The sequence below is a fragment of the Cherax quadricarinatus genome, chromosome 13 (assembly GCF_038502225.1).
Source record: "Cherax quadricarinatus isolate ZL_2023a chromosome 13, ASM3850222v1, whole genome shotgun sequence".
In the NCBI taxonomy this organism is placed as follows: domain Eukaryota; kingdom Metazoa; phylum Arthropoda; class Malacostraca; order Decapoda; family Parastacidae; genus Cherax; species Cherax quadricarinatus.
The window spans coordinates 27,932,281-27,938,280 of NC_091304.1; the positions used below are offsets into that span (position 1 = coordinate 27,932,281).

At 42.9% G+C, this 6,000-nt stretch overlaps 1 long non-coding RNA gene across 1 annotated transcript in view; it reads right to left on the reverse strand.

Moving 5' to 3' along the window:
• The window catches only part of LOC138852640 (uncharacterized), a 47,726-nt gene extending 44,093 nt beyond the window's left edge, over window positions 1-3,633 (reverse strand). The window contains exon 1 of the long non-coding RNA XR_011391962.1: window positions 3,424-3,633. This is a non-coding gene — a long non-coding RNA (uncharacterized lncRNA). The remainder of the gene's footprint in view (window positions 1-3,423) is intronic.
• Between the last annotated feature and the right edge of the window lie 2,367 nt (window positions 3,634-6,000).

Here is a 6,000-nt window from a genome sequence, read left to right on the forward strand (position 1 = left end):
AGTCAAACACAATATTTGCGATTTTCACAGAGACCCACATAAAGGATCACCTTGACAATGAAATATGGATCCCGGGTTATAACCCATACAGATGCGACAGAGTCAACAGGCAAAAGGAAGTGGGATGGGGGGATTGGCCTGTACGTCGAAGAATCGCTGATATCCTCGGAGCTATTAAATACCTCAGATGATGCAGTTGAAGTTTTAGCAGTAAAGATCGAGAACCAGAACCTGGTCATTGTGGCTGTATACAAGCCTCCGGATGCAACTTCCCAACAATTCCAGGAACAGTTTTTTGAAAATAGACCACTGTCTGGAAAATCTTCCAACTCCTGCCCCAAAATCTTGCTCCTGGGGATTCCAACCTAAGGCACCTAAAATGGAGGAATGTAGTAAATAATGCTGTAGCAGAGATAACCCCAAGAGGCAGCTTAGATGAAAACTTGCAAACACACGAGCTTTTAAATCTCTGCACCAAATTCACTTTAATTACACCAGCAAATAATAGTCAACAAGAATGGAGAATACACTTACTTGACCTCATCTTCACTAACAATGATGATCTGATAAGAAATATTACCATATCAAAACCAATGTGCTCAGATTACAACATAATAAAGGTTCAGACATGTATGCGCGGAGCCCCAGACCAACAAAATGTGATCAGTCACGAGGAAGCCTTCACCAAATTCAACTTTAATAACAAAAGCATAAGGCGAGACCAAGTCAACTAGGTCCTAAATGATATAAACTGGGAAGATAGCTTAAGCAACACGGATCCAAACCTATATCTAGAACAAATTAACTCTCTGTCACTCGAGGTATGCTTAAGGCTTATTCCTTCAAGGAAAAGGAAGAGAAGATGTAAACCAGAAAGAAAAAGGTGTTCCCTATACAGGCGAAGGCAAAGAATAAGAGAGCGGCTAAAAGTGGCCAATATATCTGTAATACGAAGGGAGACACTGGTCAGAGAAATAGCAAACATTGAACTAAAGCGAAAGGAATCTTACAGGAATCAAGAAATGCGGGAAAAACTAAAAGCCATAAATGAAATTGAAAGAAGCCCAAAATATTTCTTTTCTTATGCCAAATCAAAGTCGAGAACAACATCCAGTATTGGGCCCCTATTTATACGAGATGGGTCCTACACAGATGACAGCAAGGAAATGAGTGAGCTACTCAAGTTCTAATATGACTTGGCTTTTAGTGAGCCTCTAACCAGACTAAGAGTCGAAGACCTAAATGAATTTTTTATGAGCGAGACAGAATTTGGTAGACTCAAACCTATCTGATATTATCCTGACGCCAAATGACTTCGAAAAGTCGATACATAATGACATGCCCATGCACTCTGCCCCCAGGCCCAGACTCACGGAACTCTGTGTTCATCAAGAACTGCAAGAAGCCCCTATCATGTGCTTTTAACATCCTATGGAGAGGGAGCATGGACACAGGGTTCGTCCCACAGCTGCTAAAAACAACAGACATAGCCCCACTCCACAAAAGGGGCAGTAAAGCAATAGCAAAGAACTACAGACCGATAGCGCTAATATCCCATATCATAAAAATCTTTGAAAGGGTTCTAAGAAGCAAGATCGTCGCCCATCTAGATACCCATCGGTTACACATTATTATTATTATTATAATCAAGGGGGAAGCGCTAAACCCGGAGGATTATACAGCGCCTGGGGGGGGATGTGGAAGGCATTCAGGCTTAATTCGGGGAACTGGAGCACAGATCCAATTCCCTAAATCAAGAGCCCCTCACCAACATCAAGGAACCTTCCTTGAGGGGCATCGGTTACACAACCCAGGGCAACATGTGTTTAGAGCACGGCGCTCCTGCCTGTCCCAACCACTGGACCACTATGACAAGGTCCTGGATGCTCTAGAAGACAAACAAAAAGCAGATGCAGTATACACAGACTTTGCAAAAGCCTTTGACAAGTGTGACCATGGTGTAATAGCGCACAAAATGCGTGATAAAGGAATAACAGGAAAAGTTGGTAGATGGATCTATAATTTTCTAACAAATAGAACACAAAGAGTAGTAGTAAACAGTAAAGTCTGAAGCGGCTAAGGTGAAAAGCTCTGTTCCACAAGGCACAGTACTCGCTCCCATCCTATTCCTCATCCTCATATCTAACATAGACAGGGATGTAATTCACAGCACCGTGTCTTTCTTTGCGGATGACACCCGAATTTGCATGACAGTGTCCTCCGTTAAGACACTGCAAGACTCCAGGCGGACATCAACCAAATCTTTAAATGGGCTGCAGAAAACGATATGAAGTTCACTGATAAGAAATTTCAATTATTCCGATATGAAAAACGTGAGGAAATTAAAACTATATCGGAGTATAAAACAAATTCCAACCACACAATACAGCGAAAAAATAATGTAAAAGATCTAGAAGTGATCATGTCAGAGGATCTCACCTTCAAAGACCACAACATTGTATCAATCACATCGACTAGAAAAATGACAGGAGGGATAATGAGAACCTTCAAAACTAGGGATGCCAAGCCCATGATGACACTCTTCAGGTCGCTTGTTCTATCTAGGCTGGAATATTGCTGCACACAAACAGCACCTTTCAAAGCAGGTGAAATTGCTGACCTAGAAAATGTACAGAGAACCTTCACGGTAAACATAACTAAGATGAAACACCTCAATTACTGGGAACGCTTGAAGTTCCTCAACCTGTTCTCCCTAGAACGCAGGCAAGAGAGATGTATGTTTATATACACTTCGAAAATCCTATAGGGATTAATACCAAACTTGCACACGAATATCACTCCCTATGAAAGCAAAAGATTCGCAGACGATGCAGCATCCCCCCAATCAAAAGCAGGGGCGTCACTAGCATGATAAGAGACAAAACAATAAGTGTCAGGCGCCCAAGACTGTTCATCTGCCTCCCAGCATACATAAGTGGGATAACCAATAGACCCCTGGCTGTCTTCAAGAAGGCGCTGAACAGGTACCTAAAGTCAGTACCTGACCAACCGGGCTGTGGTTCGTACGTCGGTTTGCGTGCGGCCAGCAGTAACAGCCTGGTTGATCAGGCGCTGATCCACCATGAAGCCTGGTCACAGACAGGGCCGCGGGGACGTTGACCCCTGAATCCTGTCCAGGTATATATGTGTGTGTAGATAGATATAATAAAGTTTAAACTCTTGAAGAGTGATGGCGTGTTTTGCCTCGCACTTGCACGAGTGATCATTTGTACAGCAGTTTCTTTTATTGCGTTATTCTTAAGTAATTTGATTTAATAGATCCCCAGGCACAAATACCATAGGTGAAATATGAAAAGATTAGACAGTAGTATAAAGTAAGGCTGTTTGAGGCACACAGTAACGTACAGTCTACGAATGATAGACTTACTGCTAGGTACACGGGAGCAACAGATGTAAACATACCTAACGTTTCCCCATTGTCCGTTGATCAAAACCCGGTCCTTCAGTGTGTAAACTTAGGCCACCACTAATTCAATCACAGGTCAATAGGCCAGTAGACCTACTGCAGTGTTCTACTGTTCTTACATGCAAGCGTGGCCTCTAGTTTTCTTCACCAGGATACGTGCAATCTGCTTAGGAGTCCACTTCTTGGGGTTTATAGGGACACTAGCAGCTTACGCCGTACTGAGCCCTGCCTTCCGGTGTCCGGGGAAGATATATTGACCTAAGTGGAAGTTGACTAGTAGGGATTAAAGATTCTTTATTTCACCTCGATACAAAGTTTATACAATTTAGATATGCATGTAGAAAGTCCCTTGGGATACAACTATATGAAGTAATTTTAAAATGTGAAATGACTAGTATTTCTTGCTAATAACAAGGAGTCATTATTACCTCTGTATTATTATTATAATCAATGGGAAGCGCTAAACCCGTAGGATTATACAGCGCCTGGGGGGGATGTGGAAGGCATTCAGGCTTAATTCGGGGAACTGGAGCACAGATCCAATTCCCTAAATCAAGAGCCCCTCACCAACATCAAGAAACCTTCCCTGAGGGGATTACCTCTATAATCTGCATCCTGGGGAACAAGATTAAACTAAGTTGCCCCAAATGCTCTGCAGACGAAAATATACCCCAAGCTTTGTGTTGTAGCTGTTCATAGTGAAGAGGGACCACTAATCACGTTTCGGCCGTCGGAACCGCCAATTTCCTGGTTCCATGTTAACGGGGATACCGTGTCATAGGCCTATGTTCCACGAGACTGCCCATGTATGCCCAGGCCTCCCCTCTTGGCCCTCAGCGCATGTTCAGGGCTTCTCTGTTGGTTCTCTCTTACTTTCAAATGTATTTTAGCCTAACAGAAACACATTAATTACATATTTACATGATACAATATAAGTTTGAGAAATTTACACCAGAATTTTCCACACTGCATCTGATAATTTTTCTTGCTCAGTTTTATCCTCTTGGAGCACAAAGTAGTCGCTGAACTGGTTATCCAAGTTGTTCTTCCACTCTTTCACAGCTTCTTCAACCTTTGTATTAAGAGATGTTATTTGTTCTGTGTGGCTATCAATGACTGTCTGGAGGGTCTTGGCAAAGTTAGTCATTCCAGATGGTGATAAATTTTGTTCAAGACAAGAGGATTTTGTTCTGAAGGTGTCATCCTGGTGTCTTGTTTAGTTAGCATTTCCCGAAGATTCATATTTTCTGTAATTAAGGTGGAGATGTATGACTTAAGGATGTCTGGATCGTTGGTCATACCTGAGAGACTACCTGGAAGGCTGAATCTGGAGAAGAAAGAAGAGGTTGACGGGGAGGCAGCCATGTTTGGTGTTAGTGTTGTTGCATCGCCCTGTGGTGAGAAGGGTGGTACGGGAGTCGGCGTCTTGGGCAGACAAGTTGAATAGTCGATTTTTCGGTGTTTTCTTGCTGGTCTTGGTGCTGTTTCCTCTAAGATTACGCTTCATAGTAATACAGGAGCAGTAGATGTTGTGGTTAAAGAGAAGCTATATTTGTACAAAGCTTGGTGTGGAAAATTTTGGTGTAAATTTCTGAAACTTATATTGTATCAAGTAAATATGTAATTAATGTGTTTCTGTTGGGCTAAAATACATTTGAAAGTAAGAGAGAACCAACAGAGAAGCCCTGCGCATTTACTGAGGGCCGAGAGGGAAGGCCTGGGCATTCATGGGCAGTCTCGTGGAACATAGGCCTATGACACGGTATCCCCATTAACATGGAACCAGAAAATTGGCGGTTCCGACGGCCGAAACGTGATTATCCTGGGTGGCTAACCCTCCGGGGTTAAAAATCCGAACGAAATCTTATCTTATCTTATCTTATCTTATAATAAGGTGGTAAAAATAGTAAATAGTGAGAGACACCGAGCTGGGTACGACGGGACACGCCATGATGAGTGCTCGGGGGGAGGGGGGTAAAAACCCGATTACTCAATCGACACTCATCGGGCTCAGATCTTAATGGATCGACTTCTAACGTGTGTAAAATTAATGAGACGCTAAGTCGTCTTGTGAATTGTAGTGAAATCAGTGATAATAACACTAAGTTTAAGGGAATGTTTGAAATGATATGAGCCGCCATTCCCCGAGTGAGTGGCACATGTTAAACGTGCGGCCCTGTTCCGAGGACCACGGAGTTTTCCCGAGTCTCGTCTCCTAAGTCGGACCAACCCAAGTGATATCATAATCCTGCTGGAAGAAGAACCGTATCGGCTTAGCAGGACATCGGGATTGGAGGAGGAAATAAGACAGACAAGGAATGTGACCTCCTCACCTACAGTTAAGTAACCTTTCTAGTTATAGCAGACTGATACAGACCAGTTAGGTATGTTATAATGGGACCGGTGTTGTGGGTGCTACAACGATCTCCAGTGACCACTAATCATCGGGTAAGTGATGGTCTTATTTTATACATACAGTCCACAACTAATTCGTAACGCCATGCCTGTTGGTGTTATCCAACCTTATTCTATGGTACTGGTCTAGGATAGATGTGGATAAGATTTGTGAGGTC